The following is an 18,060-nucleotide window of genomic DNA, read 5'->3' as shown; positions in this document are numbered from 1 at the left end:
GCACAATCCGCCGCTCTTCAGCCGAGTGATATGACAAGTAAAACAAGAATAAAATAATACATACATAAGGAGGTAAAAAGGGGGAACATAAAACAGAGTAAGGGGAGAAAATGGAGGTAAAAATACACTGATATGGAGACGTTCATTGGGGGCAGTTAAAAAAGTCACCAGAAAGTTAAAAAACACAATTGGTGATTCTTAAAACACATGGAAGTCACTAGATGCACAGGCACAGGTTAAAAGTCGGCCACAGTATTAAAAACACTCCGAAACAACACACTGAAAACCCACTCGGAGCACACACGGCGAAGAAGAAAACTACCAGGTGGGACCTGCCGAGGGAAAGGGCAGAGAGGATGGAAAAGGAGGGGAGAGCATGGGGCAGCTGGGGAAGCGGTGGGAGGAAGGGAGGAGGGGAACCGTGGGTTCACGAAGAGGCAGGAGACACATGGGGCGGGAGAGGAAAAGGGAAGACAGGGCAGGAGGGAGCGCAGAGACACTGAAAGAAGGCACAAGAGATGGAGGGGGAGGGGAAATCCGCTCAGAAGGAGGGAGGGGGAGGAGAGGGAGCCCTGAGGAGGAGGCAGGAAGAGGGGGTTAGAGTTGGTAGGAAGGGTAGATGTCAGGGCGAAGCTCATCATCCGGGAGCGGTAGACGGTGGAAGTTGTGTTGGGAAAGGAGATGGAGGGTGTGGAGATGGAGAGAGGGAGGGACACAACGGTAAAGGCGCGGCAACTGGTCGGGAGTGGAGAGGAAGGGAGACACCAGGGGGTGAGGGGGATCAAGGCGACGGACAACATAGAGTGTGCGGAGGTGTTCAAGGAAAAGGAGAAGGTGGGGGAAGGGGATGAGGTCATAGAGGATGCGCGTGGGGGACGGAAGGCGGATGCGGAAGGCAAGGCGGAGCGCATGGCGTTCGAGGATTTGGAGGGCGTTATAGAACCGGGGAGGGGCGGAAATCCAAGCGATGCTGGCATAACAAAGGATGGGGCGGATCATGGATTTGTAGGTGTGGAGGATGGTAGAAGGATGCAGACCCCACGTCCGGCCGGACAGGAGTTTCAGGAGGCGGAGGCGGTTGTGAGCTTTGTTTTGGATGGTAAGGAGATGGGGAGTCCAGGTGAGGTGGCGGTCGAGGGTGAGGCCAAGGTATTTGAGGGTAGGAGTGAGGTGGATAGGACGGCCATAAATGGTGAGGTAGAAATCATGGAGGCGGAAGGAACGGGTGGTGCGGCCTATGATGATCGCCTGGGTCTTGGAGGGATTAACACGGAGGAACCACTGGTTGCACCAAGCGGTGAATTGGTCAAGGTGGGTTTGGAGAGTACGTTGGGACCGTTGAAGGGTAGGATAAAGGGCTAGGAAGGCGGTGTCATCAGCGAACTGGAGAAGATGAACAGGAGGGGGAGGTTTGGGCATATCAGCAGTGTATAGGAGATAGAGGAGAGGGGAAAGGACAGAACCTTGGGGCACGCCGGCAGAGGGGTAGAAAGTACGGGAGTTGGAATTGTGGATAGTCACATAGGAGGGACGATGGGAGAGGAAGGAAGCAACGAGACGGACGAAGTTGATGGGGAGAGCATAGGTCTGGAGTTTGAAAAGGAGCCCGGGATGCCAGACACGGTCATAGGCGTTCTGGAGGTCAAGGGAAACAAAGATAGCAGAGCGACGGGAGTTAAGTTGGAGGGAAAGGAGATGGGTAAGGTTAAGGAGCTGGTCGTCAGCAGAGAAGGAAGGCCGGAAGCCACATTGGGTAAGAGGAAGGAGGCGGTGCTGGTTAAGGTGGCAGTGGATACGGCGAGAGAGGATGGCCTCAAAGACCTTACTGAACACGGAGGTGAGGCAGATGGGACGATAGGAAGAGGTAGCAGAGGGGGGTTTGTTAGGCTTAGGGAACAGCAGGACACGGGAAGTCTTCCACAGGTCAGGGTAAAATCCAGTGGAGAGGAGGACATTGTACAGGGTAGCAAGGACAGACAGGAAGGATGGAGGGGATTCCTTGAGGTGACGGTAGGTGACGCCATCATGACCAGGGGCGGTGTTGCGTTTGGAGCGGAGGACGAGTGTGATGTCTTGCATGGTGATGGGAGTGTTGATGTCGGAGGGGGGTAGCCGATCCAAGTACTGGAAGCTAGGGGCGAGCGGGGGGACCGAGGTGTCAGTGCGGTCGAGGACAGTGGGGAAGAGGGAGTAATCAAAATGGGGATCGTCAGGAATGGAGAAGACCTCGGATAGGTGGGAAGCAAAATGGTTAGCCTTACTGAGGTTGTCAGGAAAAGGGCGATCGTCATGGAGGATGGGGTAATGCGGGGTGGGATGGCTACCAGTAAGGCGGTGGAAGGCTGACCAGTACTTGGAGGAGTTGACAGGGAGGGTGGAGTTGAGGCGTGTGCATGTCTGACGCCAGTCCCGGCGTTTCTTTGCTGTAAAAAAGCAGCAGTTTCTGGTGCCTACTTTAATAGCACCATTCGCACTATTCATTTGCGAGAGCATTTCTTAAATACCGCACCCATTTATAATTTGTTTTATCCTTGACCGCTTTTTTCGAAAGGGCCACGGTGGGAGGGGCTTTTACAAAATTCATTTGCCTCCTGTGAGGATCGAACTCACGACCTCTGGTTTACTAGACCAGCGCTCTGCCACTGAGCTAAGGAGGCGCCTCCTAGCGCGCTTTTCGGGTACTTTGTTCTTATGGACTAGTGAATCGGAGATCTTCAGCTGGAAACGCACCGCATTAGCGACCATTATTTGCATTTAGTTAGCACAGCTGCTGCTTTCCTACACATCTCACACGATATCGATGTACACCTAAAATTCCAAAACAACACATTTATTTCATTTCAGAGTTACTTTCAGCTTCAAATACCATTCCTCTGATATTCATACGAAGCTAGGCATCGTCGTAACCCGTTACGTTCATTACGCAAGGCTCACGAGAGGGGCGCAGGTTGCATCCGCGTAGACACAAAATTTTGCGCCGCCCAGCGTGGAGCTCGAACCCACGACCCTTAGATTAAGAATCTCATGCTCTACCGACTGAGCTAGCCGGGCTCCACACAATGCTTTACGAGCCATACGATACTGATGGGACCTGCGACCATCTATGGAAGATCCTTTCGACTACAGCTTATTTCCTGCTGCCACAAATGAGCTACAATCCTATTCAATGAAAAATTGTCTCCGAAAGGCATCAAATCTGCTTCAAATGATACGTGGCTATCAGCACCATTATTCAACACACATGCTCGACTGTGCGCACACGCCTGTGGCGTAGCTCTTGGGCCCTGAATCAGACGCAGTAGTTCCAACAAAAACTCTCCTGAACGGCACTGTGCCGAAAATTTCGCTACAGATCACCCTTGTCTTGCTTGAGCTTCAGGTAGACGCCGGTTTGCAGCCAGGAAGCGGACAGCAGCAACTTTCAACTAGTTTTGTAGTACTCAAACAACACAGTAAAACAGCATGCATCTTTTGCAGAACTGGAAAAACTCGACCGGGACAGGATTCGAACCTGCAATCTTCGGATCCGAAGTCCGACGCCTTATCCATTAGGCCACACGGTCACTGGCGCAATACGCTTCCCCAAACACACCTCATTATCGCCATTTGTGCACTTCCCGGAATGAATTTACCAACTTTGACGCAATTCTCCAATTTCAGTACTAAAAATGCGACGCTACTTCTTGCTGTGTCCCATCGCAAGTTACATTCAAGCCCTTATGACGCTCATCAAACAAGAGCGTGCAAATCAGCTTCAATCGCTTAGTGCCATCTCAGTCGGTTGCAGAAGGTACCTCACCCTATGAGATACAATGGCGAGTTGCCGCTATTACCAAAGCGGCGGCGGCGCCGACGACGACGACGACAACCGCGAGGGTCTCTATCAGGGGTAGAAAATACATCACAAGAACCAAGTATTTCACGTCGGCATTCTCCGGAGACTCCCAAAAGCAGCAGTTTCTGCTGCCTACTTTAATAGCACCATTCGCACTATTCATTTGCGAGAGCATTTCTTAAATACCGCACCCATTTATAATTTGTTTTATCCTTGACCGCTTTTTTCGAAAGGGCCACGGTGGGACGGGCTTTTACAAAATTCATTTGCCTCCTGTGCGGATCGAACTCACGACCTCTGGTTTACTAGACCAGCGCTCTGCCACTGAGCTAAGGAGGCGCCTCCTACCGCGCTTTTCGGGTACTTTGTTCTTATGGACTAGTGAATCGGAGATCTTCAGCTGGAAACGCACCGCATTAGCGACCATTATTTGCATTTAGTTAGCACAGCTGCTGCTTTCCTACACATCTCACACGATATCGATGTACACCTAAAATTCCAAAACAACACATTTATTTCATTTCAGAGTTACTTTCAGCTTCAAATACCATTCCTCTGATATTCATACGAAGCTAGGCATCGTCGTAACCCGTTACGTTCATTACGCAAGGCTCACGAGAGGGGCGCAGGTTGCATCCGCGTAGACACAAAATTTTGCGCCGCCCAGCGTGGAGCTCGAACCCACGACCCTTAGATTAAGAATCTCATGCTCTACCGACTGAGCTAGCCGGGCTCCACACAATGCTTTACGAGCCATACGATACTGATGGGACCTGCGACCATCTATGGAAGATCCTTTCGACTACAGCTTATTTCCTGCTGCCACAAATGAGCTACAATCCTATTCAATGAAAAATTGTCTCCGAAAGGCATCAAATCTGCTTCAAATGATACGTGGCTATCAGCACCATTATTCAACACACATGCTCGACTGTGCGCACACGCCTGTGGCGTAGCTCTTGGGCCCTGAATCAGACGCAGTAGTTCCAACAAAAACTCTCCTGAACGGCACTGTGCCGAAAATTTCGCTACAGATCACCCTTGTCTTGCTTGAGCTTCAGGTAGACGCCGGTTTGCAGCCAGGAAGCGGACAGCAGCAACTTTCAACTAGTTTTGTAGTACTCAAACAACACAGTAAAACAGCATGCATCTTTTGCAGAACTGGAAAAACTCGACCGTGACAGGATTCGAACCTGCAATCTTCGGATCCGAAGTCCGACGCCTTATCCATTAGGCCACACGGTCACTGGCGCAATACGCTTCCCCAAACACACCTCATTATCGCCATTTGTGCACTTCCCGGAATGAATTTACCATCTTTGACGCAATTCTCCAATTTCAGTACTAAAAATGCGACGCTACTTCTTGCTGTGTCCCATCGCAAGTTACATTCAAGCCCTTATGACGCTCATCAAACAAGAGCTTGCAAATCAGCTTCAATCGCTTAGTGCCATCTCAGTCGGTTGCAGAAGGTACCTCACCCTATGAGATACAATGGCGAGTTGCCGCTATTACCAAAGCGGCGGCGGCGCCGACGACGACGACGACAACCGCGAGGGTCTCTATCAGGGGTAGAAAATACATCACAAGAACCAAGTATTTCACGTCGGCATTCTCCGGAGACTCCCAAAAGCAGCAGTTTCTGCTGCCTACTTTAATAGCACCATTCGCACTATTCATTTGCGAGAGCATTTCTTAAATACCGCACCCATTTATAATTTGTTTTATCCTTGACCGCTTTTTTCGAAAGGGCCACGGTGGGACGGGCTTTTACAAAATTCATTTGCCTCCTGTGCGGATCGAACTCACGACCTCTGGTTTACTAGACCAGCGCTCTGCCACTGAGCTAAGGAGGCGCCTCCTACCGCGCTTTTCGGGTACTTTGTTCTTATGGACTAGTGAATCGGAGATCTTCAGCTGGAAACGCACCGCATTAGCGACCATTATTTGCATTTAGTTAGCACAGCTGCTGCTTTCCTACACATCTCACACGATATCGATGTACACCTAAAATTCCAAAACAACACATTTATTTCATTTCAGAGTTACTTTCAGCTTCAAATACCATTCCTCTGATATTCATACGAAGCTAGGCATCGTCGTAACCCGTTACGTTCATTACGCAAGGCTCACGAGAGGGGCGCAGGTTGCATCCGCGTAGACACAAAATTTTGCGCCGCCCAGCGTGGGGCTCGAACCCACGACCCTTAGATTAAGAATCTCATGCTCTACCGACTGAGCTAGCCGGGCTCCACACAATGCTTTACGAGCCATACGATACTGATGGGACCTGCGACCATCTATGGAAGATCCTTTCGACTACAGCTTATTTCCTGCTGCCACAAATGAGCTACAATCCTATTCAATGAAAAATTGTCTCCGAAAGGCATCAAATCTGCTTCAAATGATACGTGGCTATCAGCACCATTATTCAACACACATGCTCGACTGTGCGCACACGCCTGTGGCGTAGCTCTTGGGCCCTGAATCAGACGCAGTAGTTCCAACAAAAACTCTCCTGAACGGAACTGTGCCGAAAATTTCGCTACAGATCACCCTTGTCTTGCTTGAGCTTCAGGTAGACGCCGGTTTGCAGCCAGGAAGCGGACAGCAGCAACTTTCAACTAGTTTTGTAGTACTCAAACAACACAGTAAAACAGCATGCATCTTTTGCAGAACTGGAAAAACTCGACCGTGACAGGATTCGAACCTGCAATCTTCGGATCCGAAGTCCGACGCCTTATCCATTAGGCCACACGGTCACTGGCGCAATACGCTTCCCCAAACACACCTCATTATCGCCATTTGTGCACTTCCCGGAATGAATTTACCAACTTTGACGCAATTCTCCAATTTCAGTACTAAAAATGCGACGCTACTTCTTGCTGTGTCCCATCGCAAGTTACATTCAAGCCCTTATGACGCTCATCAAACAAGAGCGTGCAAATCAGCTTCAATCGCTTAGTGCCATCTCAGTCGGTTGCAGAAGGTACCTCACCCTATGAGATACAATGGCGAGTTGCCGCTATTACCAAAGCGGCGGCGGCGCCGACGACGACGACGACAACCGCGAGGGTCTCTATCAGGGGTAGAAAATACATCACAAGAACCAAGTATTTCACGTCGGCATTCTCCGGAGACTCCCAAAAGCAGCAGTTTCTGCTGCCTACTTTAATAGCACCATTCGCACTATTCATTTGCGAGAGCATTTCTTAAATACCGCACCCATTTATAATTTGTTTTATCCTTGACCGCTTTTTTCGAAAGGGCCACGGTGGGACGGGCTTTTACAAAATTCATTTGCCTCCTGTGCGGATCGAACTCACGACCTCTGGTTTACTAGACCAGCGCTCTGCCACTGAGCTAAGGAGGCGCCTCCTACCGCGCTTTTCGGGTACTTTGTTCTTATGGACTAGTGAATCGGAGATCTTCAGCTGGAAACGCACCGCATTAGCGACCATTATTTGCATTTAGTTAGCACAGCTGCTGCTTTCCTACACATCTCACACGATATCGATGTACACCTAAAATTCCAAAACAACACATTTATTTCATTTCAGAGTTACTTTCAGCTTCAAATACCATTCCTCTGATATTCATACGAAGCTAGGCATCGTCGTAACCCGTTACGTTCATTACGCAAGGCTCACGAGAGGGGCGCAGGTTGCATCCGCGTAGACACAAAATTTTGCGCCGCCCAGCGTGGAGCTCGAACCCACGACCCTTAGATTAAGAATCTCATGCTCTACCGACTGAGCTAGCCGGGCTCCACACAATGCTTTACGAGCCATACGATACTGATGGGACCTGCGACCATCTATGGAAGATCCTTTCGACTACAGCTTATTTCCTGCTGCCACAAATGAGCTACAATCCTATTCAATGAAAAATTGTCTCCGAAAGGCATCAAATCTGCTTCAAATGATACGTGGCTATCAGCACCATTATTCAACACACATGCTCGACTGTGCGCACACGCCTGTGGCGTAGCTCTTGGGCCCTGAATCAGACGCAGTAGTTCCAACAAAAACTCTCCTGAACGGCACTGTGCCGAAAATTTCGCTACAGATCACCCTTGTCTTGCTTGAGCTTCAGGTAGACGCCGGTTTGCAGCCAGGAAGCGGACAGCAGCAACTTTCAACTAGTTTTGTAGTACTCAAACAACACAGTAAAACAGCATGCATCTTTTGCAGAACTGGAAAAACTCGACCGGGACAGGATTCGAACCTGCAATCTTCGGATCCGAAGTCCGACGCCTTATCCATTAGGCCACACGGTCACTGGCGCAATACGCTTCCCCAAACACACCTCATTATCGCCATTTGTGCACTTCCCGGAATGAATTTACCAACTTTGACGCAATTCTCCAATTTCAGTACTAAAAATGCGACGCTACTTCTTGCTGTGTCCCATCGCAAGTTACATTCAAGCCCTTATGACGCTCATCAAACAAGAGCGTGCAAATCAGCTTCAATCGCTTAGTGCCATCTCAGTCGGTTGCAGAAGGTACCTCACCCTATGAGATACAATGGCGAGTTGCCGCTATTACCAAAGCGGCGGCGGCGCCGACGACGACGACGACAACCGCGAGGGTCTCTATCAGGGGTAGAAAATACATCACAAGAACCAAGTATTTCACGTCGGCATTCTCCGGAGACTCCCAAAAGCAGCAGTTTCTGCTGCCTACTTTAATAGCACCATTCGCACTATTCATTTGCGAGAGCATTTCTTAAATACCGCACCCATTTATAATTTGTTTTATCCTTGACCGCTTTTTTCGAAAGGGCCACGGTGGGACGGGCTTTTACAAAATTCATTTGCCTCCTGTGCGGATCGAACTCACGACCTCTGGTTTACTAGACCAGCGCTCTGCCACTGAGCTAAGGAGGCGCCTCCTACCGCGCTTTTCGGGTACTTTGTTCTTATGGACTAGTGAATCGGAGATCTTCAGCTGGAAACGCACCGCATTAGCGACCATTATTTGCATTTAGTTAGCACAGCTGCTGCTTTCCTACACATCTCACACGATATCGATGTACACCTAAAATTCCAAAACAACACATTTATTTCATTTCAGAGTTACTTTCAGCTTCAAATACCATTCCTCTGATATTCATACGAAGCTAGGCATCGTCGTAACCCGTTACGTTCATTACGCAAGGCTCACGAGAGGGGCGCAGGTTGCATCCGCGTAGACACAAAATTTTGCGCCGCCCAGCGTGGAGCTCGAACCCACGACCCTTAGATTAAGAATCTCATGCTCTACCGACTGAGCTAGCCGGGCTCCACACAATGCTTTACGAGCCATACGATACTGATGGGACCTGCGACCATCTATGGAAGATCCTTTCGACTACAGCTTATTTCCTGCTGCCACAAATGAGCTACAATCCTATTCAATGAAAAATTGTCTCCGAAAGGCATCAAATCTGCTTCAAATGATACGTGGCTATCAGCACCATTATTCAACACACATGCTCGACTGTGCGCACACGCCTGTGGCGTAGCTCTTGGGCCCTGAATCAGACGCAGTAGTTCCAACAAAAACTCTCCTGAACGGCACTGTGCCGAAAATTTCGCTACAGATCACCCTTGTCTTGCTTGAGCTTCAGGTAGACGCCGGTTTGCAGCCAGGAAGCGGACAGCAGCAACTTTCAACTAGTTTTGTAGTACTCAAACAACACAGTAAAACAGCATGCATCTTTTGCAGAACTGGAAAAACTCGACCGTGACAGGATTCGAACCTGCAATCTTCGGATCCGAAGTCCGACGCCTTATCCATTAGGCCACACGGTCACTGGCGCAATACGCTTCCCCAAACACACCTCATTATCGCCATTTGTGCACTTCCCGGAATGAATTTACCATCTTTGACGCAATTCTCCAATTTCAGTACTAAAAATGCGACGCTACTTCTTGCTGTGTCCCATCGCAAGTTACATTCAAGCCCTTATGACGCTCATCAAACAAGAGCTTGCAAATCAGCTTCAATCGCTTAGTGCCATCTCAGTCGGTTGCAGAAGGTACCTCACCCTATGAGATACAATGGCGAGTTGCCGCTATTACCAAAGCGGCGGCGGCGCCGACGACGACGACGACAACCGCGAGGGTCTCTATCAGGGGTAGAAAATACATCACAAGAACCAAGTATTTCACGTCGGCATTCTCCGGAGACTCCCAAAAGCAGCAGTTTCTGCTGCCTACTTTAATAGCACCATTCGCACTATTCATTTGCGAGAGCATTTCTTAAATACCGCACCCATTTATAATTTGTTTTATCCTTGACCGCTTTTTTCGAAAGGGCCACGGTGGGACGGGCTTTTACAAAATTCATTTGCCTCCTGTGCGGATCGAACTCACGACCTCTGGTTTACTAGACCAGCGCTCTGCCACTGAGCTAAGGAGGCGCCTCCTACCGCGCTTTTCGGGTACTTTGTTCTTATGGACTAGTGAATCGGAGATCTTCAGCTGGAAACGCACCGCATTAGCGACCATTATTTGCATTTAGTTAGCACAGCTGCTGCTTTCCTACACATCTCACACGATATCGATGTACACCTAAAATTCCAAAACAACACATTTATTTCATTTCAGAGTTACTTTCAGCTTCAAATACCATTCCTCTGATATTCATACGAAGCTAGGCATCGTCGTAACCCGTTACGTTCATTACGCAAGGCTCACGAGAGGGGCGCAGGTTGCATCCGCGTAGACACAAAATTTTGCGCCGCCCAGCGTGGGGCTCGAACCCACGACCCTTAGATTAAGAATCTCATGCTCTACCGACTGAGCTAGCCGGGCTCCACACAATGCTTTACGAGCCATACGATACTGATGGGACCTGCGACCATCTATGGAAGATCCTTTCGACTACAGCTTATTTCCTGCTGCCACAAATGAGCTACAATCCTATTCAATGAAAAATTGTCTCCGAAAGGCATCAAATCTGCTTCAAATGATACGTGGCTATCAGCACCATTATTCAACACACATGCTCGACTGTGCGCACACGCCTGTGGCGTAGCTCTTGGGCCCTGAATCAGACGCAGTAGTTCCAACAAAAACTCTCCTGAACGGAACTGTGCCGAAAATTTCGCTACAGATCACCCTTGTCTTGCTTGAGCTTCAGGTAGACGCCGGTTTGCAGCCAGGAAGCGGACAGCAGCAACTTTCAACTAGTTTTGTAGTACTCAAACAACACAGTAAAACAGCATGCATCTTTTGCAGAACTGGAAAAACTCGACCGTGACAGGATTCGAACCTGCAATCTTCGGATCCGAAGTCCGACGCCTTATCCATTAGGCCACACGGTCACTGGCGCAATACGCTTCCCCAAACACACCTCATTATCGCCATTTGTGCACTTCCCGGAATGAATTTACCAACTTTGACGCAATTCTCCAATTTCAGTACTAAAAATGCGACGCTACTTCTTGCTGTGTCCCATCGCAAGTTACATTCAAGCCCTTATGACGCTCATCAAACAAGAGCGTGCAAATCAGCTTCAATCGCTTAGTGCCATCTCAGTCGGTTGCAGAAGGTACCTCACCCTATGAGATACAATGGCGAGTTGCCGCTATTACCAAAGCGGCGGCGGCGCCGACGACGACGACGACAACCGCGAGGGTCTCTATCAGGGGTAGAAAATACATCACAAGAACCAAGTATTTCACGTCGGCATTCTCCGGAGACTCCCAAAAGCAGCAGTTTCTGCTGCCTACTTTAATAGCACCATTCGCACTATTCATTTGCGAGAGCATTTCTTAAATACCGCACCCATTTATAATTTGTTTTATCCTTGACCGCTTTTTTCGAAAGGGCCACGGTGGGACGGGCTTTTACAAAATTCATTTGCCTCCTGTGCGGATCGAACTCACGACCTCTGGTTTACTAGACCAGCGCTCTGCCACTGAGCTAAGGAGGCGCCTCCTACCGCGCTTTTCGGGTACTTTGTTCTTATGGACTAGTGAATCGGAGATCTTCAGCTGGAAACGCACCGCATTAGCGACCATTATTTGCATTTAGTTAGCACAGCTGCTGCTTTCCTACACATCTCACACGATATCGATGTACACCTAAAATTCCAAAACAACACATTTATTTCATTTCAGAGTTACTTTCAGCTTCAAATACCATTCCTCTGATATTCATACGAAGCTAGGCATCGTCGTAACCCGTTACGTTCATTACGCAAGGCTCACGAGAGGGGCGCAGGTTGCATCCGCGTAGACACAAAATTTTGCGCCGCCCAGCGTGGAGCTCGAACCCACGACCCTTAGATTAAGAATCTCATGCTCTACCGACTGAGCTAGCCGGGCTCCACACAATGCTTTACGAGCCATACGATACTGATGGGACCTGCGACCATCTATGGAAGATCCTTTCGACTACAGCTTATTTCCTGCTGCCACAAATGAGCTACAATCCTATTCAATGAAAAATTGTCTCCGAAAGGCATCAAATCTGCTTCAAATGATACGTGGCTATCAGCACCATTATTCAACACACATGCTCGACTGTGCGCACACGCCTGTGGCGTAGCTCTTGGGCCCTGAATCAGACGCAGTAGTTCCAACAAAAACTCTCCTGAACGGCACTGTGCCGAAAATTTCGCTACAGATCACCCTTGTCTTGCTTGAGCTTCAGGTAGACGCCGGTTTGCAGCCAGGAAGCGGACAGCAGCAACTTTCAACTAGTTTTGTAGTACTCAAACAACACAGTAAAACAGCATGCATCTTTTGCAGAACTGGAAAAACTCGACCGTGACAGGATTCGAACCTGCAATCTTCGGATCCGAAGTCCGACGCCTTATCCATTAGGCCACACGGTCACTGGCGCAATACGCTTCCCCAAACACACCTCATTATCGCCATTTGTGCACTTCCCGGAATGAATTTACCATCTTTGACGCAATTCTCCAATTTCAGTACTAAAAATGCGACGCTACTTCTTGCTGTGTCCCATCGCAAGTTACATTCAAGCCCTTATGACGCTCATCAAACAAGAGCTTGCAAATCAGCTTCAATCGCTTAGTGCCATCTCAGTCGGTTGCAGAAGGTACCTCACCCTATGAGATACAATGGCGAGTTGCCGCTATTACCAAAGCGGCGGCGGCGCCGACGACGACGACGACAACCGCGAGGGTCTCTATCAGGGGTAGAAAATACATCACAAGAACCAAGTATTTCACGTCGGCATTCTCCGGAGACTCCCAAAAGCAGCAGTTTCTGCTGCCTACTTTAATAGCACCATTCGCACTATTCATTTGCGAGAGCATTTCTTAAATACCGCACCCATTTATAATTTGTTTTATCCTTGACCGCTTTTTTCGAAAGGGCCACGGTGGGACGGGCTTTTACAAAATTCATTTGCCTCCTGTGCGGATCGAACTCACGACCTCTGGTTTACTAGACCAGCGCTCTGCCACTGAGCTAAGGAGGCGCCTCCTACCGCGCTTTTCGGGTACTTTGTTCTTATGGACTAGTGAATCGGAGATCTTCAGCTGGAAACGCACCGCATTAGCGACCATTATTTGCATTTAGTTAGCACAGCTGCTGCTTTCCTACACATCTCACACGATATCGATGTACACCTAAAATTCCAAAACAACACATTTATTTCATTTCAGAGTTACTTTCAGCTTCAAATACCATTCCTCTGATATTCATACGAAGCTAGGCATCGTCGTAACCCGTTACGTTCATTACGCAAGGCTCACGAGAGGGGCGCAGGTTGCATCCGCGTAGACACAAAATTTTGCGCCGCCCAGCGTGGGGCTCGAACCCACGACCCTTAGATTAAGAATCTCATGCTCTACCGACTGAGCTAGCCGGGCTCCACACAATGCTTTACGAGCCATACGATACTGATGGGACCTGCGACCATCTATGGAAGATCCTTTCGACTACAGCTTATTTCCTGCTGCCACAAATGAGCTACAATCCTATTCAATGAAAAATTGTCTCCGAAAGGCATCAAATCTGCTTCAAATGATACGTGGCTATCAGCACCATTATTCAACACACATGCTCGACTGTGCGCACACGCCTGTGGCGTAGCTCTTGGGCCCTGAATCAGACGCAGTAGTTCCAACAAAAACTCTCCTGAACGGCACTGTGCCGAAAATTTCGCTACAGATCACCCTTGTCTTGCTTGAGCTTCAGGTGGACGCCGGTTTGCAGCCAGGAAGCGGACAGCAGCAACTTTCAACTAGTTTTGTAGTACTCAAACAACACAGTAAAACAGCATGCATCTTTTGCAGAACTGGAAAAACTCGACCGTGACAGGATTCGAACCTGCAATCTTCGGATCCGAAGTCCGACGCCTTATCCATTAGGCCACACGGTCACTGGCGCAATACGCTTCCCCAAACACACCTCATTATCGCCATTTGTGCACTTCCCGGAATGAATTTACCAACTTTGACGCAATTCTCCAATTTCAGTACTAAAAATGCGACGCTACTTCTTGCTGTGTCCCATCGCAAGTTACATTCAAGCCCTTATGACGCTCATCAAACAAGAGCGTGCAAATCAGCTTCAATCGCTTAGTGCCATCTCAGTCGGTTGCAGAAGGTACCTCACCCTATGAGATACAATGGCGAGTTGCCGCTATTACCAAAGCGGCGGCGGCGCCGACGACGACGACGACAACCGCGAGGGTCTCTATCAGGGGTAGAAAATACATCACAAGAACCAAGTATTTCACGTCGGCATTCTCCGGAGACTCCCAAAAGCAGCAGTTTCTGCTGCCTACTTTAATAGCACCATTCGCACTATTCATTTGCGAGAGCATTTCTTAAATACCGCACCCATTTATAATTTGTTTTATCCTTGACCGCTTTTTTCGAAAGGGCCACGGTGGGACGGGCTTTTACAAAATTCATTTGCCTCCTGTGAGGATCGAACTCACGACCTCTGGTTTACTAGACCAGCGCTCTGCCACTGAGCTAAGGAGGCGCCTCCTAGCGCGCTTTTCGGGTACTTTGTTCTTATGGACTAGTGAATCGGAGATCTTCAGCTGGAAACGCACCGCATTAGCGACCATTATTTGCATTTAGTTAGCACAGCTGCTGCTTTCCTACACATCTCACACGATATCGATGTACACCTAAAATTCCAAAACAACACATTTATTTCATTTCAGAGTTACTTTCAGCTTCAAATACCATTCCTCTGATATTCATACGAAGCTAGGCATCGTCGTAACCCGTTACGTTCATTACGCAAGGCTCACGAGAGGGGCGCAGGTTGCATCCGCGTAGACACAAAATTTTGCGCCGCCCAGCGTGGAGCTCGAACCCACGACCCTTAGATTAAGAATCTCATGCTCTACCGACTGAGCTAGCCGGGCTCCACACAATGCTTTACGAGCCATACGATACTGATGGGACCTGCGACCATCTATGGAAGATCCTTTCGACTACAGCTTATTTCCTGCTGCCACAAATGAGCTACAATCCTATTCAATGAAAAATTGTCTCCGAAAGGCATCAAATCTGCTTCAAATGATACGTGGCTATCAGCACCATTATTCAACACACATGCTCGACTGTGCGCACACGCCTGTGGCGTAGCTCTTGGGCCCTGAATCAGACGCAGTAGTTCCAACAAAAACTCTCCTGAACGGCACTGTGCCGAAAATTTCGCTACAGATCACCCTTGTCTTGCTTGAGCTTCAGGTAGACGCCGGTTTGCAGCCAGGAAGCGGACAGCAGCAACTTTCAACTAGTTTTGTAGTACTCAAACAACACAGTAAAACAGCATGCATCTTTTGCAGAACTGGAAAAACTCGACCGTGACAGGATTCGAACCTGCAATCTTCGGATCCGAAGTCCGACGCCTTATCCATTAGGCCACACGGTCACTGGCGCAATACGCTTCCCCAAACACACCTCATTATCGCCATTTGTGCACTTCCCGGAATGAATTTACCATCTTTGACGCAATTCTCCAATTTCAGTACTAAAAATGCGACGCTACTTCTTGCTGTGTCCCATCGCAAGTTACATTCAAGCCCTTATGACGCTCATCAAACAAGAGCGTGCAAATCAGCTTCAATCGCTTAGTGCCATCTCAGTCGGTTGCAGAAGGTACCTCACCCTATGAGATACAATGGCGAGTTGCCGCTATTACCAAAGCGGCGGCGGCGCCGACGACGACGACGACGACGACAACCGCGAGGGTCTCTATCAGGGGTAGAAAATACATCACAAGAACCAAGTATTTCACGTCGGCATTCTCCGGAGACTCCCAAAAGCAGCAGTTTCTGCTGCCTACTTTAATAGCACCATTCGCACTATTCATTTGCGAGAGCATTTCTTAAATACCGCACCCATTTATAATTTGTTTTATCCTTGACCGCTTTTTTCGAAAGGGCCACGGTGGGACGGGCTTTTACAAAATTCATTTGCCTCCTGTGAGGATCGAACTCATGACCTCTGGTTTACTAGACCAGCGCTCTGCCACTGAGCTAAGGAGGCGCCTCCTAGCGCGCTTTTCGGGTACTTTGTTCTTATGGACTAGTGAATCGGAGATCTTCAGCTGGAAACGCACCGCATTAGCGACCATTATTTGCATTTAGTTAGCACAGCTGCTGCTTTCCTACACATCTCACACGATATCGATGTACACCTAAAATTCCAAAACAACACATTTATTTCATTTCAGAGTTACTTTCAGCTTCAAATACCATTCCTCTGATATTCATACGAAGCTAGGCATCGTCGTAACCCGTTACGTTCATTACGCAAGGCTCACGAGAGGGGCGCAGGTTGCATCCGCGTAGACACAAAATTTTGCGCCGCCCAGCGTGGGGCTCGAACCCACGACCCTTAGATTAAGAATCTCATGCTCTACCGACTGAACTAGCCGGGCTCCACACAATGCTTTACGAGCCATACGATACTGATGGGACCTGCGACCATCTATGGAAGATCCTTTCGACTACAGCTTATTTCCTGCTGCCACAAATGAGCTACAATCCTATTCAATGAAAAATTGTCTCCGAAAGGCATCAAATCTGCTTCAAATGATACGTGGCTATCAGCACCATTATTCAACACACATGCTCGACTGTGCGCACACGCCTGTGGCGTAGCTCTTGGGCCCTGAATCAGACGCAGTAGTTCCAACAAAAACTCTCCTGAACGGCACTGTGCCGAAAATTTCGCTACAGATCACCCTTGTCTTGCTTGAGCTTCAGGTAGACGCCGGTTTGCAGCCAGGAAGCGGACAGCAGCAACTTTCAACTAGTTTTGTAGTACTCAAACAACACAGTAAAACAGCATGCATCTTTTGCAGAACTGGAAAAACTCGACCGTGACAGGATTCGAACCTGCAATCTTCGGATCCGAAGTCCGACGCCTTATCCATTAGGCCACACGGTCACTGGCGCAATACGCTTCCCCAAACACACCTCATTATCGCCATTTGTGCACTTCCCGGAATGAATTTACCATCTTTGACGCAATTCTCCAATTTCAGTACTAAAAATGCGACGCTACTTCTTGCTGTGTCCCATCGCAAGTTACATTCAAGCCCTTATGACGCTCATCAAACAAGAGCTTGCAAATCAGCTTCAATCGCTTAGTGCCATCTCAGTCGGTTGCAGAAGGTACCTCACCCTATGAGATACAATGGCGAGTTGCCGCTATTACCAAAGCGGCGGCGGCGCCGACGACGACGACGACAACCGCGAGGGTCTCTATCAGGGGTAGAAAATACATCACAAGAACCAAGTATTTCACGTCGGCATTCTCCGGAGACTCCCAAAAGCAGCAGTTTCTGCTGCCTACTTTAATAGCACCATTCGCACTATTCATTTGCGAGAGCATTTCTTAAATACCGCACCCATTTATAATTTGTTTTATCCTTGACCGCTTTTTTCGAAAGGGCCACGGTGGGACGGGCTTTTACAAAATTCATTTGCCTCCTGTGCGGATCGAACTCACGACCTCTGGTTTACTAGATCACCGCTCTGCCACTGAGCTAAGGAGGCGCCTCCTAGCGCGCTTTTCGGGTACTTTGTTCTTATGGACTAGTGAATCGGAGATCTTCAGCTGGAAACGCACCGCATTAGCGACCATTATTTGCATTTAGTTAGCACAGCTGCTGCTTTCCTACACATCTCACACGATATCGATGTACACCTAAAATTCCAAAACAACACATTTATTTCATTTCAGAGTTACTTTCAGCTTCAAATACCATTCCTCTGATATTCAT

The 18,060-nt window shown here is 48.7% G+C and overlaps 31 non-coding genes across 31 annotated transcripts; all 31 read right to left on the bottom strand.

Annotated features, from left to right (window-relative positions):
- Positions 1-2,585: 2,585 nt before the first annotated feature.
- Positions 2,586-2,657, bottom strand: Trnat-agu (transfer RNA threonine (anticodon AGU)). The gene has a single exon. It is a non-coding gene; the product is annotated as a tRNA-Thr (tRNA).
- A 321-nt stretch (positions 2,658-2,978) lies between these two features.
- Positions 2,979-3,051, bottom strand: Trnak-cuu (transfer RNA lysine (anticodon CUU)). The gene has a single exon. It is a non-coding gene; the product is annotated as a tRNA-Lys (tRNA).
- A 439-nt stretch (positions 3,052-3,490) lies between these two features.
- Trnar-ucg (transfer RNA arginine (anticodon UCG)) lies at positions 3,491-3,563 on the bottom strand. The gene has a single exon. It is a non-coding gene; the product is annotated as a tRNA-Arg (tRNA).
- Positions 3,564-4,102: 539 nt separating this feature from the next.
- Trnat-agu (transfer RNA threonine (anticodon AGU)) lies at positions 4,103-4,174 on the bottom strand. Its single transcript has one exon. It is a non-coding gene; the product is annotated as a tRNA-Thr (tRNA).
- Positions 4,175-4,495: 321 nt separating this feature from the next.
- Positions 4,496-4,568, bottom strand: Trnak-cuu (transfer RNA lysine (anticodon CUU)). Its single transcript has one exon. It is a non-coding gene; the product is annotated as a tRNA-Lys (tRNA).
- Positions 4,569-5,007: 439 nt separating this feature from the next.
- Positions 5,008-5,080, bottom strand: Trnar-ucg (transfer RNA arginine (anticodon UCG)). The gene has a single exon. It is a non-coding gene; the product is annotated as a tRNA-Arg (tRNA).
- A 539-nt stretch (positions 5,081-5,619) lies between these two features.
- On the bottom strand, positions 5,620-5,691 carry Trnat-agu (transfer RNA threonine (anticodon AGU)). The gene has a single exon. It is a non-coding gene; the product is annotated as a tRNA-Thr (tRNA).
- Positions 5,692-6,012: 321 nt separating this feature from the next.
- On the bottom strand, positions 6,013-6,085 carry Trnak-cuu (transfer RNA lysine (anticodon CUU)). Its single transcript has one exon. It is a non-coding gene; the product is annotated as a tRNA-Lys (tRNA).
- Positions 6,086-6,524: 439 nt separating this feature from the next.
- Trnar-ucg (transfer RNA arginine (anticodon UCG)) lies at positions 6,525-6,597 on the bottom strand. The gene has a single exon. It is a non-coding gene; the product is annotated as a tRNA-Arg (tRNA).
- Positions 6,598-7,136: 539 nt separating this feature from the next.
- Trnat-agu (transfer RNA threonine (anticodon AGU)) lies at positions 7,137-7,208 on the bottom strand. Its single transcript has one exon. It is a non-coding gene; the product is annotated as a tRNA-Thr (tRNA).
- A 321-nt stretch (positions 7,209-7,529) lies between these two features.
- Positions 7,530-7,602, bottom strand: Trnak-cuu (transfer RNA lysine (anticodon CUU)). Its single transcript has one exon. It is a non-coding gene; the product is annotated as a tRNA-Lys (tRNA).
- A 439-nt stretch (positions 7,603-8,041) lies between these two features.
- On the bottom strand, positions 8,042-8,114 carry Trnar-ucg (transfer RNA arginine (anticodon UCG)). The gene has a single exon. It is a non-coding gene; the product is annotated as a tRNA-Arg (tRNA).
- Positions 8,115-8,653: 539 nt separating this feature from the next.
- Positions 8,654-8,725, bottom strand: Trnat-agu (transfer RNA threonine (anticodon AGU)). The gene has a single exon. It is a non-coding gene; the product is annotated as a tRNA-Thr (tRNA).
- A 321-nt stretch (positions 8,726-9,046) lies between these two features.
- On the bottom strand, positions 9,047-9,119 carry Trnak-cuu (transfer RNA lysine (anticodon CUU)). Its single transcript has one exon. It is a non-coding gene; the product is annotated as a tRNA-Lys (tRNA).
- Positions 9,120-9,558: 439 nt separating this feature from the next.
- Trnar-ucg (transfer RNA arginine (anticodon UCG)) lies at positions 9,559-9,631 on the bottom strand. The gene has a single exon. It is a non-coding gene; the product is annotated as a tRNA-Arg (tRNA).
- A 539-nt stretch (positions 9,632-10,170) lies between these two features.
- Positions 10,171-10,242, bottom strand: Trnat-agu (transfer RNA threonine (anticodon AGU)). The gene has a single exon. It is a non-coding gene; the product is annotated as a tRNA-Thr (tRNA).
- Positions 10,243-10,563: 321 nt separating this feature from the next.
- On the bottom strand, positions 10,564-10,636 carry Trnak-cuu (transfer RNA lysine (anticodon CUU)). Its single transcript has one exon. It is a non-coding gene; the product is annotated as a tRNA-Lys (tRNA).
- A 439-nt stretch (positions 10,637-11,075) lies between these two features.
- Trnar-ucg (transfer RNA arginine (anticodon UCG)) lies at positions 11,076-11,148 on the bottom strand. The gene has a single exon. It is a non-coding gene; the product is annotated as a tRNA-Arg (tRNA).
- A 539-nt stretch (positions 11,149-11,687) lies between these two features.
- Trnat-agu (transfer RNA threonine (anticodon AGU)) lies at positions 11,688-11,759 on the bottom strand. The gene has a single exon. It is a non-coding gene; the product is annotated as a tRNA-Thr (tRNA).
- Positions 11,760-12,080: 321 nt separating this feature from the next.
- Trnak-cuu (transfer RNA lysine (anticodon CUU)) lies at positions 12,081-12,153 on the bottom strand. The gene has a single exon. It is a non-coding gene; the product is annotated as a tRNA-Lys (tRNA).
- Positions 12,154-12,592: 439 nt separating this feature from the next.
- Trnar-ucg (transfer RNA arginine (anticodon UCG)) lies at positions 12,593-12,665 on the bottom strand. Its single transcript has one exon. It is a non-coding gene; the product is annotated as a tRNA-Arg (tRNA).
- Positions 12,666-13,204: 539 nt separating this feature from the next.
- Trnat-agu (transfer RNA threonine (anticodon AGU)) lies at positions 13,205-13,276 on the bottom strand. The gene has a single exon. It is a non-coding gene; the product is annotated as a tRNA-Thr (tRNA).
- Positions 13,277-13,597: 321 nt separating this feature from the next.
- On the bottom strand, positions 13,598-13,670 carry Trnak-cuu (transfer RNA lysine (anticodon CUU)). Its single transcript has one exon. It is a non-coding gene; the product is annotated as a tRNA-Lys (tRNA).
- Positions 13,671-14,109: 439 nt separating this feature from the next.
- Positions 14,110-14,182, bottom strand: Trnar-ucg (transfer RNA arginine (anticodon UCG)). Its single transcript has one exon. It is a non-coding gene; the product is annotated as a tRNA-Arg (tRNA).
- Positions 14,183-14,721: 539 nt separating this feature from the next.
- Positions 14,722-14,793, bottom strand: Trnat-agu (transfer RNA threonine (anticodon AGU)). Its single transcript has one exon. It is a non-coding gene; the product is annotated as a tRNA-Thr (tRNA).
- A 321-nt stretch (positions 14,794-15,114) lies between these two features.
- Positions 15,115-15,187, bottom strand: Trnak-cuu (transfer RNA lysine (anticodon CUU)). The gene has a single exon. It is a non-coding gene; the product is annotated as a tRNA-Lys (tRNA).
- A 439-nt stretch (positions 15,188-15,626) lies between these two features.
- Positions 15,627-15,699, bottom strand: Trnar-ucg (transfer RNA arginine (anticodon UCG)). Its single transcript has one exon. It is a non-coding gene; the product is annotated as a tRNA-Arg (tRNA).
- Positions 15,700-16,244: 545 nt separating this feature from the next.
- Trnat-agu (transfer RNA threonine (anticodon AGU)) lies at positions 16,245-16,316 on the bottom strand. The gene has a single exon. It is a non-coding gene; the product is annotated as a tRNA-Thr (tRNA).
- Positions 16,317-16,637: 321 nt separating this feature from the next.
- Trnak-cuu (transfer RNA lysine (anticodon CUU)) lies at positions 16,638-16,710 on the bottom strand. The gene has a single exon. It is a non-coding gene; the product is annotated as a tRNA-Lys (tRNA).
- Positions 16,711-17,149: 439 nt separating this feature from the next.
- Trnar-ucg (transfer RNA arginine (anticodon UCG)) lies at positions 17,150-17,222 on the bottom strand. The gene has a single exon. It is a non-coding gene; the product is annotated as a tRNA-Arg (tRNA).
- Positions 17,223-17,761: 539 nt separating this feature from the next.
- Positions 17,762-17,833, bottom strand: Trnat-agu (transfer RNA threonine (anticodon AGU)). The gene has a single exon. It is a non-coding gene; the product is annotated as a tRNA-Thr (tRNA).
- Between the last annotated feature and the right edge of the window lie 227 nt (positions 17,834-18,060).

The sequence above is a fragment of the Schistocerca nitens genome, chromosome 8 (assembly GCF_023898315.1).
Source record: "Schistocerca nitens isolate TAMUIC-IGC-003100 chromosome 8, iqSchNite1.1, whole genome shotgun sequence".
NCBI lineage: Eukaryota > Metazoa > Arthropoda > Insecta > Orthoptera > Acrididae > Schistocerca > Schistocerca nitens.
The sequence above is the reverse complement of the archived record's forward strand: the minus strand, read 5'-3'. Positions and strand labels throughout refer to the sequence as shown.